We start from the raw sequence: 20,768 nt of genomic DNA, 5'->3' as shown, positions 1-20,768 counted from the left end.
GTTCTGAGCCGAAGCTCCCTCTGCTCCCTCTGCTGGTTGCTAAGAGTAGTGGAGCTGACCAGGTGGATGGAAGTTCCCCACCTGACGAAGATAATTGGAAACCTGGGATTGCTGGCTGGGAGCATATAATTGAGCAGGCTGCTCCTGGAGTTTGCTGGTGATTTCCTCAGTGTGCATTTGCAGCTCTTTTGTCCCCTGCCTGATCTGCATGGTTCAGCTAAGTATTCTTTTGCTAATCCTTTGCATCTAATCTGGTTGTGTTTTGCTTTTGCTTTCTGTTTTGCTGCTATGGTTCAGTGTGCTCCCTGCTGGGGGCAGGGCTGGGCCCTGCTTCATATGTGGCAGCTTGTTCAGTCCCCTGTTATGCTAGTATCTTTTTGCTTGCTGCCAGTTTATACAAGAGTGCTGATCTAGTGGGGGTGAGATCGTGCTATCTCAGGTTTTTTGTATATCAGTAGGGTTGAACTTTTTCAGGGTTTTTGCGCGTGATTGCAGACAGTATCTTTTCTATCCTGTTCTGTCTAGACAGCTTGGGCCCCACTGTTTGCTCAGTCTATTCTCTGCCTGTGTTGGTGTCTCATCTTGTCTCAACGACAATATATGTTTGTGGGCTGTCTATTCCTTTGGGGATCTGCTCCGGGTCAGTTTAGAGTTCATCTTTCTGTCTTTAGGCTTAGTTAGTCCTCTGGCTGTGATGAGGCATCTAGGGCATTGTAGGAAAGCTCCATAGCTACTGCTAGTTGTGCGGATAGGATCAAGGGTCTGCAATCTGCTTAGTTACCAACCTCTCTGGTCTTCTGGTGGCCTAGCCTGTTCCTGCCATCCTCCTCGGTGACCCATTCATAACACACACATTTAAGGACAAGTTACCTGGGTCAGCAACCACTAACCGAATATACGGAAGTATCACCAACATTAAATGCAGGTACTGCCAACATTAAATAGCCACTCCAAAACCAAAGAGAGATGGACTTAAATAACCCTGGCCTGACCAGGATGGAGGTGGAACCATCCTGTCCAGAGTCATGACAGTACCCCCTCTTAACGGGGGGCCACCGGACCCCCAGGTTTCCCAGGAAACCGGGCATGAAAGGAGCGCACCAGACTATCGGCATGAACCAATCGGGCAGGAACCCAGGATCACTCCTCAGGATTACACCCCTTCCAGTGCACAAGATACTAAAGGGAATGGTGGACCAACTGCAAATCCACAAAGCGCTCCACCTTGAACTCCTCCTGACTATCCACCAACACAGGCAGCAAGGGACCCAATTTCGCTTCTTCCACAGCCCCCAATGGTTTCAGCAGGGCCCTATGGAATACATTGGGGATCATGAAAGAAGCTGGAAGACACAAATGAAACACCACTGAATTAACTACCTCCATTATGTCATAAGGACCAATAAACTTAGGCCTCAATTTAGCCGAAGGAACCTTAAGTTTAATGTTCCTGGTGGACAGCCACACTTTATCCCCAACTCGAAGGGTGGGTCCACAGTCCATTTCCTGTCCGCAAAAACCTTAAATTTCCTCTGAGCCTCCCCAATATTCTTTTGGACCTCCCACCATAAATTCCCCAACTGCTTTACAGCAATATCAGCACCCGGGCAACCAGAGTCCAGGAGAGAAAACTCACAGAAGAAAGGGGAGTTACCTGTGGAGTGGTTAACATGGTTATTAAACGCAAATTCTGCTAAAGGTAAGCCATCAGACCACTCCTCTTGACTGGAAGTGGCAAGGCGGCGCAAAACGACTGATTGGTCCTTTCCGTCTGACCATTGGTCTCTGTATGGTAACCAGATGAGAAAGACAACTCAATACCTAATCTTTAACAAAACGCCCTCCAAAACCTGGACACAAACTGCATGCCACGGTCAGACACCACATTCAAGGGCACACCATGCAAACGAACCACATGTTGAACAAACAACCTAGACAAGGTCTCGGCAGAGGCTAGTGCCACTAAGGGTATAAAGTGTGCTTGCTTCGTAAACCTGTCCCCCAAAACCCAGACGACAGTATTATCCTTGGAGGGAGGAAGATTGGTGATAAAGTCCATGGACAGATGTGTCCATGGTCTATCAGGAACTGGCAAAGGCACCAATTCCCCAGCTGGTTATGAGAGCTCTTAGTGCGGGCACACACTTCACAGGCAGACACAAACTTTCTAACATCAGATGTAAGCGAGGCCCACCAAAAAACCCTCATGATGGCCCCACGAGTGGCCGAAATCCCAAGATGTCCACTCAGTGCCAAATCATAGAACTCCTGGATGACTTTGAGTCTAAGTTGGACCGGAATAAACAATTTTCCCACTGGCTTGGACGGGAGGGGGGCCTGGGACTAGGCTTCCCAAATCTCCTGTTCCAAACCTGCAGAACACATCAGCCACCACCACCCCAAGTTGAAGAATGCAGGATGGAGGCTTGGGGGGAGAAACTGTATCCAGACTCCGGAACAAGGCATCAGTCTTCATATTCTTTGATCTCGGATGAAAAGTGATTGAGAACTGGAACCGGGAAAAAAAAGTGACCATCTGGCTTGTCTGGGGGTCAACCCTTTAGCAGACTCAATATACACCAGGTTCTTATGGACAGTAAATACAGTAATGCGATGAACTGCTCCCTCACAAAATGCCTCCATTCTTCAAAGGCCAACTTAACTGCAAGAAGTTTCCAATTACCCACGTCATACTTTCGTTCTGCCAGGGAGAATTTCCCAAGAAGAAGGCGCATGGTCTCAGATTGGTCAAGGTGGCGGGCCCCTGGGACAACAGCGCCCCTACCCCCACCTCTGAGGTGTCAAACTCCACCACAAAATGTTCAGATGGATCCGGTTGAACCAGAACCAGGGCAGTCATAAAACATTTTTTGAGAGTGAGAAACGCTGCTACCGCTAAGGCAGACCAGTTCTTAACGTCAGCCCCCTTCTGTGTCAAGTCAGTGAGGGGTTTGACCACCTGAGAGAACCCTCTGATAGTAATTGGTGAATCCCAAGAAGCGCTGAAGGCCCTTCAGGTTCTGGGGGTTGAACCCAATCAACAATGGCCTGCACCTGTTTGGGATCTTTACAAAATCTCTCACTAGAGATAATGAACCCCAAGAAAGGCAGTTTCTGTGTGAAAAACAAGCATTTCTATAGCTTGGCAAAAATTTGGTTCTCCCTGAGTCTCTGAAGAACCGCCCGAACGTGACCAATATGTGATTGCTTATCAAGTGAATTAACCAGAATGTCATCCAAGTATATAATCACAAACCTCCCAATAAAATCAGAGAACACATGCATGATTGATGAAGTTTTGGAAAACCACAGGGGCATTGGTGAGAAATGCAGATTTCCTTTCATCCCCCTCCCGCACCCGGATTAGGTTGTATGCCTACCGCAAATCTAGTTTTGAAAACCATTTGGCTCTGGACAATTGGTTACACAAATCGGGAATGAGTGGGAGGGGATATGTGTTTCTTAGTCTAATTTTATTTAGGTCCCGAAAAAATCAAGGCATGGGTGGAGACCACCATCTTTTTTTTTACAAAAAAACCTGCAGCAACAGGAGACACTGAAGGGCAGATATGCCCCATACAGAGACTCTCAGACTCCTAGGGGGTGTGTGAATGAGTGCAGGGAGTGCAGGCAGAAAGCACACAGTGCACAAGGACCTGAGACTAGTGTAGTGTGCACAGGACCTGGCACTAAGCGATCACATGACCAGGGGCGGAGCCACCGCACATGAGTGCGGGGAAGGACACTGAGCACACAGAGCACAGGGCAAAGACAGTAAACGTGGTCAAGGAGAGCCGAGAGTCTGAAGCCAGATGAATGCGCAGTACCTAGGGACAAGACAAAGAGTAAACGGGGACAAGCCAAGGGGGTCAGAAAACCAGAGCAGAGCAGTACAAAAGCAGGATACAGATGCAGAAGTCAGGGGACAAACCGAATCATACACGGCATGACACACAAGCACAGAGGCACACGTTTAAGGACGAGTCACCTAGGTCAGCAACCACTAACCGAGTATACGGAAGTATCCCTGACACTAAATGCAGGTACTGCCAACATTAAATAGCCACCCCAAAACCAAAGAGAGGTGGACTGAATTAACCCTGACCTGACCAGGATGGAGGCAGAACCATCCTGTACAGAGTCATGTCAAGCCCAGGATTAGTGAGAGCTGAGCCTTTTACTGCAATCTTTGGGTGGCAGAATGAACAAATAAACAGCAGGTGAACAATTAGTTTTATTTTTTTTTTACGCCAATCCCCGAGTGGTATAAGTGATTAAATGATTTTATTCTTTGGGTTGGTGTGATTATAGCGATACCACATTTATAACGAGTTTTTATCTTTGCCAGCTGTCACACACTTTACTATTCTTTTTATTGCAAAAACTAGTTTTTGCATTGCCATATTTTGAGAGCTATAATTTTTCCATATTTCGGCCAACAGTCATGTGACAACTTTAGCAAGTTATTTTATTGACACCATTTTTGGGCACATGACATTTTTTGATCACTTTTTATTCTGATTTGTGGGAGGCAGAATGAACAAAAAAGAACAATTCAGGAATTATTTTTGTGGGTTTTTTTTTTCCGTTACACTTATCATAAAATGAATAAGGCAGCTTTAGTCTTTGGGTTAGTATGATTAAAGTGATACCTCATATATATAATTTGTCTATTTTTTGGCGCTTTTAGACAAAAAAAATTATTTTATAGAAAAAATAATTATTTTTGCATCACTTTATTCTGAGAGCTATATAACTTTTTTATCTTTCTGCTGACAGAACTGGATGGCAGCTTGTTTTTTGCTGGACAAGTTGACGTTTTCAGTGGTACCATTTCTATTTACATTCCTTTTTTTATCATGTTTTATTGCACTTTGTGTTCAGCTGTATGATGATATAGCACAATTTTTTTGCATCATTTTTTATTTTTTTACAGTGTTCACTGAAGGTCTTAACCAGAGGGACAGTTTTATAGGTCGATTGTTCCGAATGTGACAATATCAGATATGTGTACTTTAAAAAAAAAAATGTTTTTTACATAAATAAATGTATTCATTGGAATAATATTTTTTCATTTTTTTGTTATTTCTTTTTCTTTTTTATATTTGTAAATTTTTAGTAACCTTTTTTTTTTACTTTTTTACTTTGTCCCACTCTTGGACATGATCTTTAGGCCGGGATCACACTACCATGTGTGATGTGAGAAACGCGCATGAGTCTCTCGCATCAGCATCCTGTGCTGCTGCCGACACTCAGGACCGGAACTGTGGCTGCATGTTGTCGCATCACACATAGTAGTGTGATCCCAGACTTAAACTGATCTGATATTCTGCAATTTTTTGGTACTGCAGAGCACCAAAGCAGAGTCTGAAAGATAGGGAGGAGGCACTTCGGCGCCTGCTCCTAGCAGACGCTTACAGGCCATATTTCTTCCAGGACTCTGTGGCCATCTTGCGGCTCAGGGTCATCATATAGACCAACAGCACAAAGCGATTGCATGGCATTGCACTGATGGGAGCAGACAGGGAGCTCACTCCCTGTGTGATGCTCCTCGATATCACTGTCATTATTGACGGTGGCATCAGAGGAGTTAAACGTCTGCGATTGCTGCTTGCACCAATCGTGGGTTTTGCTACAGGGTGGCAGCTCTCATATAGAGCTCACACCCACACTCAATCGCAGTGGCGCTCAGCATAAGCCTTCGCGATCGAGAAGAAGTTTAGGGAAGGGGTTAAAGAGCTGTAAGTCCTAAAACCCTTAGGATCTGATGAATATTTTCACATTAAAGCTGAGAGTCTGCACTTTAAGCCCATATTGATTGTATAACTGTATCTTGACTATGTTTTGGTAAATAGCTAAAATGCCAAAACTTGTGTCACTGGCCAAATATTTCTGGATCCAACTGTATATATTTAGTATACACTCACTGGCCACTTTATTAGGTACACCTGTCCAACTGTGTGTTAAGACTTAATTTCTAATCAGCCAATCACATGGCGGCAACTCAGTGCATTTAGGCATGTAGACATGGTCAAGACAATCTCCTGCAGTTCAAACCGAGCATCAGTATGGGGAAGAAAGGTGATTTGAGTGCCTTTGAACGTGGCATGATTGTTGGTGCCAGAAGGGCTGGTCTGAGAATTTCAGAAACTGCTGATCTACTGGGATTTTCACGCACAACCATCTCTAGGGTTTACAGAGAATGGTCCGAAAAAGAAAAAAAATCCAGTGAGCGGCAGTTCTGTGGCCGGAAATGCCATGTTGATGCCAGAGGTCAGAGGAGAATGGGCAGACTGGTTCGAGCTGATAGAAAGGCAACAGTGACTCAAATTGCCACCCGTTACAACCAAGGTAGGCAGAAGAGCATCTCTGAACGCACAGTGCGTCGAACTTTGAGGCAGATGGGCTACAGCAGCAGAAGACCACACTGGGTACCACTCCTCTCAGCTAAGAACAGGAAACTGAGGCTACAATTTGCACAAGCTCATCGAAATTGGACAGTAAAAGATTGGAAAAACGTTCCCTGGTCTGATGAGTCTCGATTTCTGCTGCGACATTCGGATGGTAGGGTCAGAATTTGGCGTAAACAACATGAAAGTATGGATCCATCCTGCCTTGTATCAACGGTTCAGGCTGGTGGTGGTGGTGTCATGGTGTGGGGAATTTTTTCTGGGCACTCTTTGGGCCCCTTGGTACCAATTGAGCATCGTTGCAACGCCACAGCCTACCTGAGTATTGTTGCTGACCATGTCCATCCCTTTATGACCACAATGTACCCAACATCTGATGGCTACTTTCAGCAGGATAATGCGCCATGTCATAAAGCTCGAATCATCTCAGATTGGTTTCTTGAACATGACAATGAGTTCACTGTACTCAAATGGCCTCCTCAGTCACCAGATCTCAATCCAATAGAGCATCTTTGGGATGTGGTGGAACGGGAGATTCGCATCAGGGATGTGCAGCCGACAAATCTGCGCCAACTGTGTGATGCCATCATGTCAATATGGTCCAAAATCTCTGAGGAATGCTTCCAGCACCTTGTTGAATCTCTGCCACGAAGAATTGAGGCAGTTCTGAAGGCAAAAGGGGGTCCAACCCCTTACTAGCATGGTGTACCTAATAAAGTGGCCAGTGAGTGTATATAGATGTAAATACATATCAAATCTGTATATAAATATCCACACATGAACATAAATATTGCAGATTTCTACACTTCCATTAACAGTTTCATTATGTAATTAACTGTCATAGTTCTTTATAATAAGCAAATAAGTTTGGTACTGGCTACTAAAACATAATGATGAACCATTTTACACCACTGTTACTGCCAGAGTGTTTTGTAAGAATGTATTTATTTTTCATTGTCAAAAGGGGTTTAAAAGTGAATAGCAGCCTTTATAACTTAGCTGTACTATACAATTATAGCTCTCTGCAATAGTCTGACAAAGCTCTTGAATCGGACTTGAAATAAGGATGGTCATAGGTAGCTATTGAAGAAAATCAAAGTGTAATCATCATGTCTTTACTATTTAAAAAAGCTCTAAGCAATGAAAAATTGTAAAATCTTTAATAACATGAATTGGTTCTCTTAAAGGTAACCTGTGTTGAGCAAGTTAAACAGAAGGAGCCAAGCTGATTGACAGCCTTCCCCATATGAGTGTGCATACACATACAGCTGTCAGTCAATGAATAGGACTGTTTACTGGAATTTTAAGAAGGTCACGGCCAGGGTAACAGCCCGGCAAACAATGACATAGTAGGAAAAACATCAGCCTGTCTCTTTCACAGAGGCTGAGGAAATTAATGTGTTTGACTTACGTTTAGTCTAAAGTGTATGTGTACCTTTAAAGGGAAGCTATCATCAGAAAATGACCTATTATTTAAATCATGTTTTTGCATTGCGCGCTTTTTTTCCAAATTTGGGCCTTTTTTTTAATATCATAATTTTTATTAAAAAGAAAATTGTAAACTCATACTTCCAGCACTCTCAGGAAGAATTTTCAGCTGGCTCCTTATCAGCAGAGGCAGGATTGCAATGACAGGTCACACCGCTAAACACAGCCCACAACACATGATTTACCAATCATAATAGGCGATGTCACAACTGACCGTAGTTCCAATTCCTTTACAATGACCTTTGCACATGCTCATTAGAAGCTTCAATGAAAAAGAGAGGATGAGAGTGTTTGCTTTGACTGTTGTACATGTGCATTTCCAGAAACAACAGGATGCTATAATCTAAAAAAGCCCCAGTGGCCAGTGTGAAAATTGCAAGATTAAAGTTTTTTATTTTTAATATAGATTGTGATAGCTTTTTTTTAAATGCATAGATCTAACACAAAAAACGGATTTATAAAACCTAAACATTTAGCTATACCACAAATACAACTGGGTTAGCAGAACATGTTGAGCTTGTATAGACTGGCTTTTTACTTGTTGTAATTTTTCTCCTTCATCACGAAGCCAATAGACTTTAATAAATTCCCATAAATATTTCAAAATCCTCAAATATATAAAAGAAGATGCCTCTAATAATTTCATATGCAAAGTCATAACCAAGAACGTGTAAAAGATTAGCTTGGCTCTCTGCATATTCATTTCCCAGCTGGAGAAAGTGCGAAAACAGACCTGTAAATACTTCATTCATTTCAGCATTCCATTTAGAAATCAGAACCCTGGATAAAAATATGGCTCCCAGCAGCACCGTCCATGTGTTGCCTGACTTTCAAGCTCCATAACCCTGATCGCTCAGGAAAGCCTCCTTACATTCCAGTTTCAGGTCCTTTCCCAGTGCTAGAATGTTCTCGAAGGAATTAAGCTGATCGCAATACAAACTGTTACAAATAGAAGCGGGCAAGGAAATCCCTGACAGAATGGGGATATTTAGGTATCTCATGCTACATACATTGCATCGGAGCATGGGGACCACAATGTAATATTATGGAAGAAACAGATACGGACAACAAATATAATCTTCTGACATATGGTTTAACCCTTATTTTCTAATACTTGGCGCATAGACAGCACTGTCAACACTGGATGTGCGTTAAAACCCTTATAACCATTTTAATTAGTGGGGATTAACGTAAAACCTGCTATATCCTACTGGAGATCATTTAGCGTTTAATAAAACTGCCGTATGTGTAGGTTTTGAAAACTGGCCTCTCTGCAGCCTTTTTGAACCAGGACCAACAAATTGCTTGCCAACATATCTTATTAGAGGACATTATTTAAGTAGCAAGCATGTGTTGAGAGACCTGGTCTGGCGTTTCAACGAAGGTGTCACAGCCTAAACAGTAACATATTGTTCTGTGGTTTTATTGATTCAGCTCATTCTTTTTAGCAAAGTAGCCTTCATTGAAGCTTATGGTTAAAATGTCTATTTAATATGTTTATTTGATGTTTTCATGTTTAATTTGATCTAAATGGCATAATTGTTTCGGTAACTTCAAGAACTAAATTCAAGATTTCATAAGAGATATGTCCATCTTCTCCATTATGTCAGTCTATGGAAATCGAACTGCAATCAGATGTCATCCGAGGACACTCCAAAGTTTTCCACAGACTCATTGACTTGCATGGCCAAGTGCAATCTGGATGTCAGATCAATCTCAAATTTCAAAACACCATTTTTCATATTTCTAATGTAGTAATGCAATTCATTTTTCATATTTCATGTTTGCATGCTATGGCGCTACAGAGTGCTTCCTTTTTTCCACTGGACCCCCAGGCTTCCCAGGATACCTGGCATGAAAGGCCCAGACCAACTGATCCGCATGAACTGATCAGTCAGGAACCCACAACCAGTCCTCCAGACTGTAGCCTCTCCAATGCACAACATACTGAAGAGCACGGCGGACCATCCTAGAGTCCATGATCCATTTCACCTCGTACTCTGACTGTCCATCCACCAAAACCAGTGGCGGGGAAGACAATGACCCCTTCCTAAAAGACCCCAGTGGTTTCAAAAGTGGTTTCATACGTTGGGATCCGTAGAGACGGCAGGAGATGTAACCGAAAGGCCACTGGGTTAACTGCTTCCGTAATTTCATAAGGGCCAATAAACTTAGGTCCCAGTTTTGTAGAGGGAATCTTGAGTCTTATATTCCTAGTAGACAAACATACTTTATCCCCAACCTGGAACACAGGCCCCACAAACCATTTTTTGCCCGCAAAGAACTTATATTTACTCTGAACCTTCCTAATGTTACTTTGGACCTCTCACCATAGCTCCCCCAACCGCTGAACTGCCCCATCCTCCCCAGGACACCCGGAGTCCAACCGGGAGAACTTCCCAAAATATGGATGGAAGCCATAATTGCAGGAAAAAGGGGATGTACCCGTAGACTGATTAATACAGTTGTTAAATGTGAACTCGGCTAAAGGCAAGGCAGCACACCAATCATCCTGCCGGACTGAGGACAGGCATCTCAGAATTTGTTCCAGAGACTGATTAGTCTGCTCAGTCTGACCATTTGTCTCCGGGTGATAAGCGGAAGAATGACAGGCGAATACCCAACCTCTTACAAAACACCCTCCAAAACCTGGAAACTGCACCTCCCATCTGACACCACATTCAAGGGCACACCATGCAACCGCACCACATGCTCCACAAACATTCCAGGCAATGTCTCTGCATTAGGTAAAGCTGCCAAGGATACAAAATGTGCCTGTTTGCTAAACTGGTCCACAAGTACCCAAATTACAGTATTACGCTTAGAAGGAGGAAGATTGATGATAAAATCCATGGACAAATGAGTCCAAGGTCTATCAGGAACTGGCAGTGGCACCAATTCCCTGGCCAGCTGGTTATGGGTTTTTTTCGCACGGGCGCATACCTCACAGGCAGACACAAATACCCCAACATCAGAGGCTAAAGAGGACTACCAAAATACCCACCGATGGCCCTATGGGTGGCTGAGATCCCCGGATGTCCACTCAGAGCTGAGTCGTAGAACTCCCGGAGAACCCTGAGACGAAACTGAACAGGTACAAAAAGTTTATCAACTGGCCTAGACGGAGGGGCCAGAGACTGAGCTTCCCAAATCTCCCACTCCAATACATTTGAAACGTCAGCCATCACCACACCAGGTTGAAAAATGGAGGATGGAGTTTTGGGAGGAGAAACCGGGTCCAGACTGCGGGACAAGGCATCGGCCCTAACATTTTTGGATCCTGGCCGAAAGGTGATGGAGACCTGGAATCCAGAAAAAAATCGACCATCTTGCCTGCCTTGAGGTCAACCTCTTAGGCTAGTTTCACACTTGCTTTTTTTTGCAGCGCGTTTTTCCCGCAAAAAAACGCATTGAAAAAACGCATACATAAGCATACAACTGCTGCGTTTTTTCAAGCATTTTTATGAGCATGCATGAAAAAAACGCAGCGTTTTTATGCGTTTGTATGCGTTTTTAGCGCGTTTTTACCGCGTTTGCGTTTTTTTCCAACATTTTTAGGTGGCCCCTCACACTACCCAAACCATGACTTTACTAACCCTAACCCTGACCCTAACCCTAACCCTAACCCTAACCCTAACCCTGACCCTAACCCTTAACCAAATCATACTTAACCCTAACCCAAACCCTAAACCCTAACTAACCCTAACCCTAACCCTAACCCTGACCCTGACCCTAACCCTGACCCTAACCCTAACCCTAACCCTGACCCTAACCCTAACCCTAACCCTGACCCTAACCCTTAACAAAACCATACTTAACCCTAACCCTGACCCTGACCCTAACCCTAACCCTAACCCTAACCCTAACCCTAACCCTAATCCTGACCCTAACCCTGACCCTAACCCTAACCCTAACCCTAACCCTGACCCTAACCCTTAACAAAACCATACTTAACCCTAATCCTGAGCCTAACCCTGACCCTAATCCTTAACAAAACCATACTTAACCCTAACCCTGACCCTAACCCTAACCCTGACCCTAACCCTAACCCTAACCCTGACCCTAACCCTAACCCTGACCCTAACCCTTAACAAAACCATACTTAACCCTAATCCTGACCCTAACCCTGACCCTAACCCTTAACCAAACCATACTAAACCCTAACCCTGACCCAAAACCCAACCCTAACCCTGACCCTGACCCTAACCCTAACCCTAAACCCCCTTAACTAACCCTAACTCTAACTCAAACCCCTAAATTTCATGGTTAAAAAAAAAAAACGCATATGCAAAAAAACGCTTACATGAGCATGCCAGTGCGCACATATGCGCATCCATAGGCTATAATGGCCATTTTTAGCGCAAAACGTGCGCATATGTGCGCATGCGCTTTTTTGCAGGGCCAAAAAATGCAACATGATGCGTCTGGAAAATCCAATCGCACACCCCAAAAAAACGCAGCGCATGAAAATCGCATACATGTGCTTACAAGCGCGCAGGTATGCGCACCCATGTTAAACATAGGGGAAAAAACGCATGCGCAGGTTAGCGTTTTTTTCCAGCGCTAAAAAACGCAAATGTGAAACCAGCCTTAGCAGACGCAATGTAAGCCAGGTTCTTGTGGTCAGTGACTACGGTAATAGGATGGACAGCCCCCTCCAAAAATGCCTCCATTCTTCAAAGGCCAACTTCACGGCAATAATCTCCCAATTACCAACATCATAATTTCTCTGCTGGAGATAACGTCTTTGAGAAGAAAGCACAGGACCTTAAATTGGACAAAGTGGCAGGCCCCTGGGACAACATCACCCCCACCCCGACCTCCGAGGCATTCACCTCAACAATAAATGGTTCAGTCGGATCCAGTTGAATCAGAACCGGAGCAGACATTAAACATTTTTTTAAGGACAAAAATGCCGCAACCCCTGCGGCTGACCAATTCTTGACATCTGCCCCCTTTGAGTCAGATCTGTGAGAGATTTGACTACCTGTGAAAACCCCTTTATAAACTTTTGATAATAATTAGCGAATCCTAAGAAACGCTGCAGACCTTTCAAATTTCATGGTTGAACCCAATCGACAATGGCCTGAACCTTTTTAGGATCCATACGAAACCCCTCAGCAGACACAATAAACCCCAGAAAAGACAGATCATGCACAAAGAATGAACATTTCTCTAACTTAGCAGAGACAATTCTCCCGGAGCCTTTTGAGAACTGTCCGCTGATGACCAATGTGAGCCTGCTTATCGAGCGAGTAGACAAGTATGTCATCCAAATAAACATAAAATGCCCAATAAAGTCAGAGAACACATGATTGATCAAATTCTGGAAGACTGCTGGAGCATTAGTCAGACCGAAAGGCATGACCAAATTTTCAAACAGCCCCTCAGTAGTAAGAAAAGCGGTTTTCCACTCATCCCCCTCCCGAACCCAGATAAGGTTGCCCCCCCGCAGGTCCCATTTACAGAACAGCCTAGCCCCAGACAACTGATCATACAAATCGGGAATAAGTGGGAGAGGGTATTTTTCACCGTGATTTTATTCCGCTCCCGAAAGTTGAGGCATGGGCATATGTTATGAATGGGTCACCGAGGAGGAAAACTAAACAAGCTAAGTCACAGAAAACCAGAGAGGTTGGTAACTATGCAGATTGCAGACCCCTGATCCTAACCACACAACTAGCAGCAGCCGTGGAGCGTTCCTATGATGAATCTAGACGCCTCGTCACAGCCGGAAGACTAAATAAGCCTAAAGCAAGAAAAGGGGAAAACTAACTGCCCCAGAGCAGACTCCAAGGGAATAGACAGCCCCCACACATGTATTGACGGTAAAACAAGATGAAAACACAAACACAGGCAGGAACGATGGGGCCCAAACTAACTAGAAAGGACAGGAAAGGAAAGACACTGTCTGCAATCTGCCCAAAAAACCCTACAAAAATAATGTCCAACACTTCTGATAACAAAATTAACCCTGAAGTCACTAGACTTCTCCCACTATATCAGCACTCTGAAATATTCTGAGACAGAGCAAAAAAGAGGCCAATCTAATAAGGGACAAAAAGCAAATTGGCAAATACAGATAAATAAGAGTGGAAATTCAGCACAGCCCCAGCCGGGGCTGGCTGACCACACAAAAAACTGAATAGACCAACAAAATCAAGTGTGAACATTAGCAGAAACACTTAGCTTGAGATGACTGGAACAGAGCTGAAAACCAAGACCTGAAAAGTCAGAAGGAATCACCAGCACCAGAATAGGGCGTCGGCTGTCTTAATTCCAGTGTGAGATTCCAGAGATCCAATCGTTATCCTCATCATCAGGTGGCAGATCTCTACTAATTAAATCAACCTCACTACCTCCTGTTACCACCAGAGGGATCTCGGAAGGAGAACTCACAACTGGTAGACCATAAAATGAGTTCACAACAGTACCCACCCCTTGAGGAGGGGTCACCGAACCCTCATCCATGTCACTAGGCCGATCAGGATGGGCCCGGTGAAAAGCACGAACCAATCTATTGGCATGAATAACAGAGGCAGAGACCCAAGAATTATCCTCCTGGCCATAACCCTTCCATTTGACCAAATACTGGAGTCTCCGTCTAACCAAACGAGAATCCAATATTTTCTCTACCTCATATTCCACATTGCCTTTAACCAATACAGGGTCAGGAGGTGCTGCCATAGGAACTACTGGCTCAACAAACCTCTTCAACAGTGATTTGTGAAATACGTTATGGATCTTGAACGTAACTGGAAGAGCTAATCGAAAAGAAACAGGATTAAGAATCTCCAAAATCTTATAAGGTCCAATAAATCTTGGCTTAAATTTTGGAGATGCAACCTTCATAGGAATATTCTTAGACGAGAACCAAACCATATCACCCACTTTAAACCGGGGACCAATGGTCCTATGTCGGTTGGAAAATCGCTGGGCCTTTTCCTGAGAGAGTGACAACTTATCCACCACTTGGTCCCATATCTGCTGCATTCTCTCATTCTCTCAACCACAGTCTCCACACCTGGGCAGGACAAAGATTCCACTTGCCCTGAAGAGAATCGAGGATGAAACCCAAAATTACAGAAAAAGTGTGACATCAAAGTGGCAGAACTAGCTCTATTGTTCAGCGCGAATTCGGCCAAGGGCAAAAATGAGACCCAATCATCCTGATCAGCAGATATAAAACATCTTAAATAAGACTCCAAGGTCTGGTTTGTTCTCTCAGTCTGCCTGTTGGTCTGGGGATGAAATGCGGAGGAGAAGGAAAACTGAATTCCCAGATTGGAACAAAAGGCTTTCCAGAATCTGGAAACAAACTGGACTCCTCTGTCCGACACTATGTTCTCAGGAATCCCATGAAACCGAACCACCTGTTGTAAAAACAAGGGCACCAACTCAGCGGAAGATGGCAACTTTGGGAGTGGTACAAGATGGACCATCTTCGAAAATCTATCACAAATCACCCAGATAGCAGTCATTCTCTGAGAGACAGGAAGATCAGAAATAAAATCCATTGAGATATGGGTCCATGGCCTCTTGGGCACCGGCAGGGGCATCAGCAACCCACTACAGCGAGAACAGGGTTTAGACCGAGAACAAGTCCCACAGGACTGTACAAAATTCCTGACATCATGAGATAAGGCAGGCCACCAAAAAGACCGACTCACCAAATCTCTGGTACCAAAAATACCTGGATGACCAGCCAATGCGGAGCAATGAACTTCAGACATCACTCTCTTTCTCCACTGGTCAGGAGCATACAATTTTCCCATAGGGCAATGCTCAGGTTTATCCTCCTGAAATTCCTCCAGGGCGCGTCTCAAATCGGGCAAAATGGCAGAAAGAACTACCCCCTCACCTAGGATGGTAGTAGGCTCGGTCACATTAAGAGAATCAGCAAAGAAACTCCTAGAAAGGGCATCTGCCTTAACATTCTTAGTGCCTGGAAGAAAAGAGACCACAAAATTAAAACACGTGAAAAACAAGGCCCATCTAGCCTGTCTAGGATTCAAGCATTTGGCCGACTCCAGCTAAATCAAATTCTTGTGATCGGTGAGGACCACAACTTGATGTCTAGCTCCCTCCAACCAATGTCTCCACTCCTCAAATGCCCATTTCATGGCCAACAATTCCCGATTCCCCACGTCATAGTTGCGTTCAGATGGGGAGAACTTTCGAGAAAAGAAGGCACAGGGATACATCTTAGAAGTCACAGGGTCTTTTAGGGACAAAACAGCTCCTGCACCAATCTAATAAGCATCTACCTCCACCTGAAATGGAAGTGAGACATCAGGTTGCCGTAAAACTGGAGCTGAAGTAAATCTCCGCTTAAGCTCCTGAAATGCTGAGACAGCCTCAGGAGACCAATTCAGCACATCAGCGCCCTTCTTGGTCAGATCAGTCAGTGGTTTGACAATACGAGAAAAATTACCTATAAATTTACGATAGAAATTAGCAAAACCCAAATCAAAGAAGTAGGCTGAACCCAATCACTAGAAAAGATCAAAATATCATCCAGATAGATGATCAAAAACTTATCCACAAGGTCTCGGAAAATATCATTCATAAAGGACTGGAAGACAGAAGGGGCATTAGTGAGCCCAAAAGGCATCACCAGGTACTCAAAATGTCCCTCCGGAGTATTAAACGCCGTCTTCCATTCATCCCCATGCTTGATGCGAATAAGATTATACGCCCCCCTGAGGTCAAGCTTAGTAAACCAGCAGGCACTCTTAACTCTGGAGAATAAATCAGACATCAGAGGTAACGGGTACTGATATTTAACCGCCATCTTGTTAAGGGAACGATAATCAATACACGGTCTTAATGAACCATCTTTTTTGGCCACAAAAAAACCCCCAGCACCTAAAGGTGACGAGGATGGTCTAATATGACCCTTCTCCAACGACTCCTTAATATAGGATCGCATAGCATCATGTTCGGGTACTGATAAGTTGAAAAGCCGACCCTTGGGAAATTTACACTGTGAGGTGCCAAGGGGAGAGGTACTAGAAAACAGGTATATTTCTCCCCGTTTCATTTCATATGTCTCCCTGTACTGATGATGAAGCCAGTTTATTTCACTGTAATCCAGTCCTGGTTTCCTTAGTGATCAGCATGGAAAGGACTGGTAGTTCCCCCTCCACTAATTCAATCCAGGTTTTGGTTTCCTGACTGGTCCAGCTGATATAATCAGGAGGAGCTGGGATCTCTCAGTCTATCTCGTCTGCTGAGCTGGGAGCTGACACAGTAAGATTACATGGACTTCTTTGCTGTTATATAGGTTTATTTTGTAGTTAGCCTGCTATTGCTAGTTAGTGGCCAGACCGCCTTAGATGTTTTATTTCTTGTTTAGCATGTGTAACATTGAGTAACAAGTGTGCACAATAAATATGCCGTGTCCATATCCATGTGGAACTTGCTAGTCTGCTGAAGTGACTTCATAGCCACACGCTTGTGCCAAAGCAAAGATCCCAGCTGAGCTATCTATTCCCCACAACACCCAGGCATCAACTCAATTGCACAGTCATAACTCCTGTGAGGAGGCAAAGATGCAGACTTACTCTCACTAAATACATCAGAAAAATTGGCCAGATAATCAGGAATATCATGAGACTGAGGAGAGGTGGAGAAAACAGGAGCGTCCCTAAGAACACACTGACAACCCCAACTCACCACAGACCCAGCTTTCCAATCCAAAACTGGATTATGAGTTTGCAACCAGGGAAAACCCAGAACAATAGTATCATGCAAATTATGCAGCACCAAAAATTTACAATTTTCTTAGTGGTCTGGGGCAACTCGCATTATCACCTGGGTCCAAAACTGAGGTTTATTCTCCACCAATGGAGTAGCATCAATACCCCTCAAAGGAATAGGCATCCGCAGAGGCGTCATGGAAAAACCACAATGTTTAGCAAAGTCCAAATCCATCAGATTCAAAGCTGCTCCTGAATCCACAAAAGCCTTAGTGGAAAACGTGATAAGGAGCAGATGAGAGTAATTGCCAAAAGGAACTTAGGTTGTACACTGCCCACAGCAAATGTGTGTGCAAAACATTTCTCTTGTTTAGGGCAGACAGAAATAGAATGAGAGGCGTCTCCACAGAAAAAACACAGCTTATTACGCCTTCTAAACTCCTGACATTGCGCCCTAGACAAAACCCCATCATATTGCATAGGTTCAGACGTTTGTTCAAAAGGTGGCAGCGCCTCCCGTGTAATTTTACGTTCACGTAAACGCCGATCAACTTGAATGGCTAATGACATAGAATCATCCAGACCAGGGGGAACAGGAAATCCCACCATAACATATTTTACGGTCTCTGATAAACCCTTCGAAAGAGAGCTGCCAAAGCACTATCATTCCATGTAGTAAGGACCGCCCACTTTTGGAATTTTTGACAGTATAACTCTGCAGAATCCTGACCCTGGTTTAATGCCAACAGATTTCTCTCAGCTTGATCAATAGCATTAGGTTCATCATACAACAACCCCAAGGTTTGAAAAAATGCATCCACATTAGTCAGAATAGGATTTTCAGGTGCCAGAGAAAAAGCCCAATCCAGGGGATCGCCGCGCAGCAAGGAGATGGCAATTTTAACCTGCTGCGCAGAACTCCCTGATGAGTTAGGCTTCAAGGTAAGAAATAATTTACAATTATTCTTAAAATTCAAAAATTTAGACCGATCCCCAGAAAACACATCAGGAGTAGGGATCTTAGGTTCAGCAGCATGTGACTGAATGAGGTAGGTGGAAATTCCCTGCACTTCAGCAGCGAGCTGCTCCACACGATCAGACAATTGCTTAATCTCCATTAGGAAAAAAAAAAATCCTCCTACGGCCCCAGAGAAAAAGAGGAAAAAATACATTAAAAAAAAAAAAGTTCTGACACTTTTTTTATTTTTTAAGCAATTTGTTCCTGCTTTTGAGTAACCTAGAATCTGCGGTATGGTTGGTGATTCTGTCATGAATGTGTCACCGAGGAGGAAAACTAAACAAGCAAAGTCACAGAAAACCAGAGAGGTTGGTATCTATGCAGATTGCAGACCCCTGGTCCTAACCACACAACTAGCAGCAGCCGTGGAGCGTTCCTACGATGAATCTAGACGCCTCATCACAGCCGGAGGACTAAATAATCCTAAAGCAAGAAAAGGGGAAAACTAACTGCACCAGAGCAGACCCCAAAGGAATAGACAGCCCCCACACATGTATTGATGGTGAAACAAGATGAAAACACAAACACAGGCAGGAACAATGGGGCCCAAACTAACTAGAAAGGACAGGAAAGGAAAGACACTGTCTGCAATCTGCCCAAAAAACCCTACTAAAATAATGTCCAACACTTCTGATAACAAAATTAACCCTGAAGTCACTAGACTTCTCCCACTATATCAGCACTCTGAAATATTCTGAGACAGAGCAAAAAAGAGGCCAATCTAATAAGGGACAAAAAGCAAATTGGCAAATACAGATAAATAAGAGTGGAAATTCAGCACAGCCCCAGCCGGGGTTGGCTGACCACACAAAAAACTGAATAGACCAACAAAATCAAGTGTGAACATTAGCAGAAACACTTAGCTTGAGATGACTGGAACAGAGCTGAAAACCAAGACCTGAAAAGCCAGAAGGAATCACCAGCACCAGAATAGGGCATCGGCTGTCTTAAATCCAGTGTGAGATTCCAGAGATCCAATCGTTATCCTCATCATCAGGTGGCAGATCTCTACTAATTAAATCAACCTCACTACCTCCTGTTACCACCAGAGGGAGCCCGGAAGGAGATCTCACAACTGGTAGACCAGAAAATGAGTTCACAACAGGCGTAAACCACCGTCATTTTTTTAACAAAAAAGAACCCCACCGCCACAGAAGAAACAAAAGGATGAATGTGCCCTTTGCGGAGACTCTCGGAGATGTATTCTTTCACAGCAGCCCGCTCAGGACCAGAGAGATTATACAAGTGGGCCTTGGGCAATAGCTACTGGAACCAGGTCAATAGAACAATCAAATGGGGGGTGCGGTGGCAAAAACTCAGCCTACTTTTTGGAGAAGTTGTCCTCATAGTCCTTCAGGTACTTCGGAATACCCTCCAGACTCACGGATGATACAGGCACAGAAACCAAACTTTTGTACACAATTAGAACCCCATCTCAAAATCTCAGGGGATTCCCAGTCAATGACCGGGTTATGGAGTTGCAACCAAGGGAACCCCAACACCAACCCTGCAGGAAGATTGTCCAAAAGGAAACAACATATATGCTTCTGGGTCATATCAGACCATCCTCGTCACCTTTAGGTGCTGTTTTTTTTGTGGCCAAGAAAGATGGCTCATTAAGGCCTTGTATTGACTATCATTCCCTTAACAAAATCACTGTTAAATATCAGTACCCGTTACCCCTGATTTCTGATTTATTTTCCAGAGTTAAAATGGCTTGTTGGTTTACCAAACTTGACCTCAGGGGGCGTATAATCTTATTCGCATCAACCACAGGGATGACTGGAAGACGGTGTTTAATACCCCGGAGGGACATTTTGAGTACCTGGTGATGCCTTTTGGGGTCACTAATGCCCCTTCCGTCTTCCCATCTTTTATAAACGATATTTTTCGGGACTTTATGGATACGTTTTTGATCATTTATCTGGTTGATATTTTGATCTTTTCCAGTGATTGGGATTCTCATGTGGAACATGTCCGGACTGTGTTCCGGACTTTGAGGGAAAATACTCTGTATGTTAAGGGATCAAAATGTCTCTTTGGTGTACAGAGGATTTCGTTTTTGGGATTCATTTTGTCCCCGTCTGCTATTGAAATGGACACGGCCAAGGTACAGGCCATTTATGATTGGGTTCAGATAAGATAAGATAA

The sequence above is a fragment of the Dendrobates tinctorius genome, unplaced genomic scaffold, assembly GCF_039654945.1.
Source record: "Dendrobates tinctorius isolate UK_male_01 unplaced genomic scaffold, ASM3965494v1 ptg000097l, whole genome shotgun sequence".
Lineage (NCBI taxonomy): Eukaryota > Metazoa > Chordata > Amphibia > Anura > Dendrobatidae > Dendrobates > Dendrobates tinctorius.
This window is presented reverse-complemented; position numbering follows the sequence as displayed.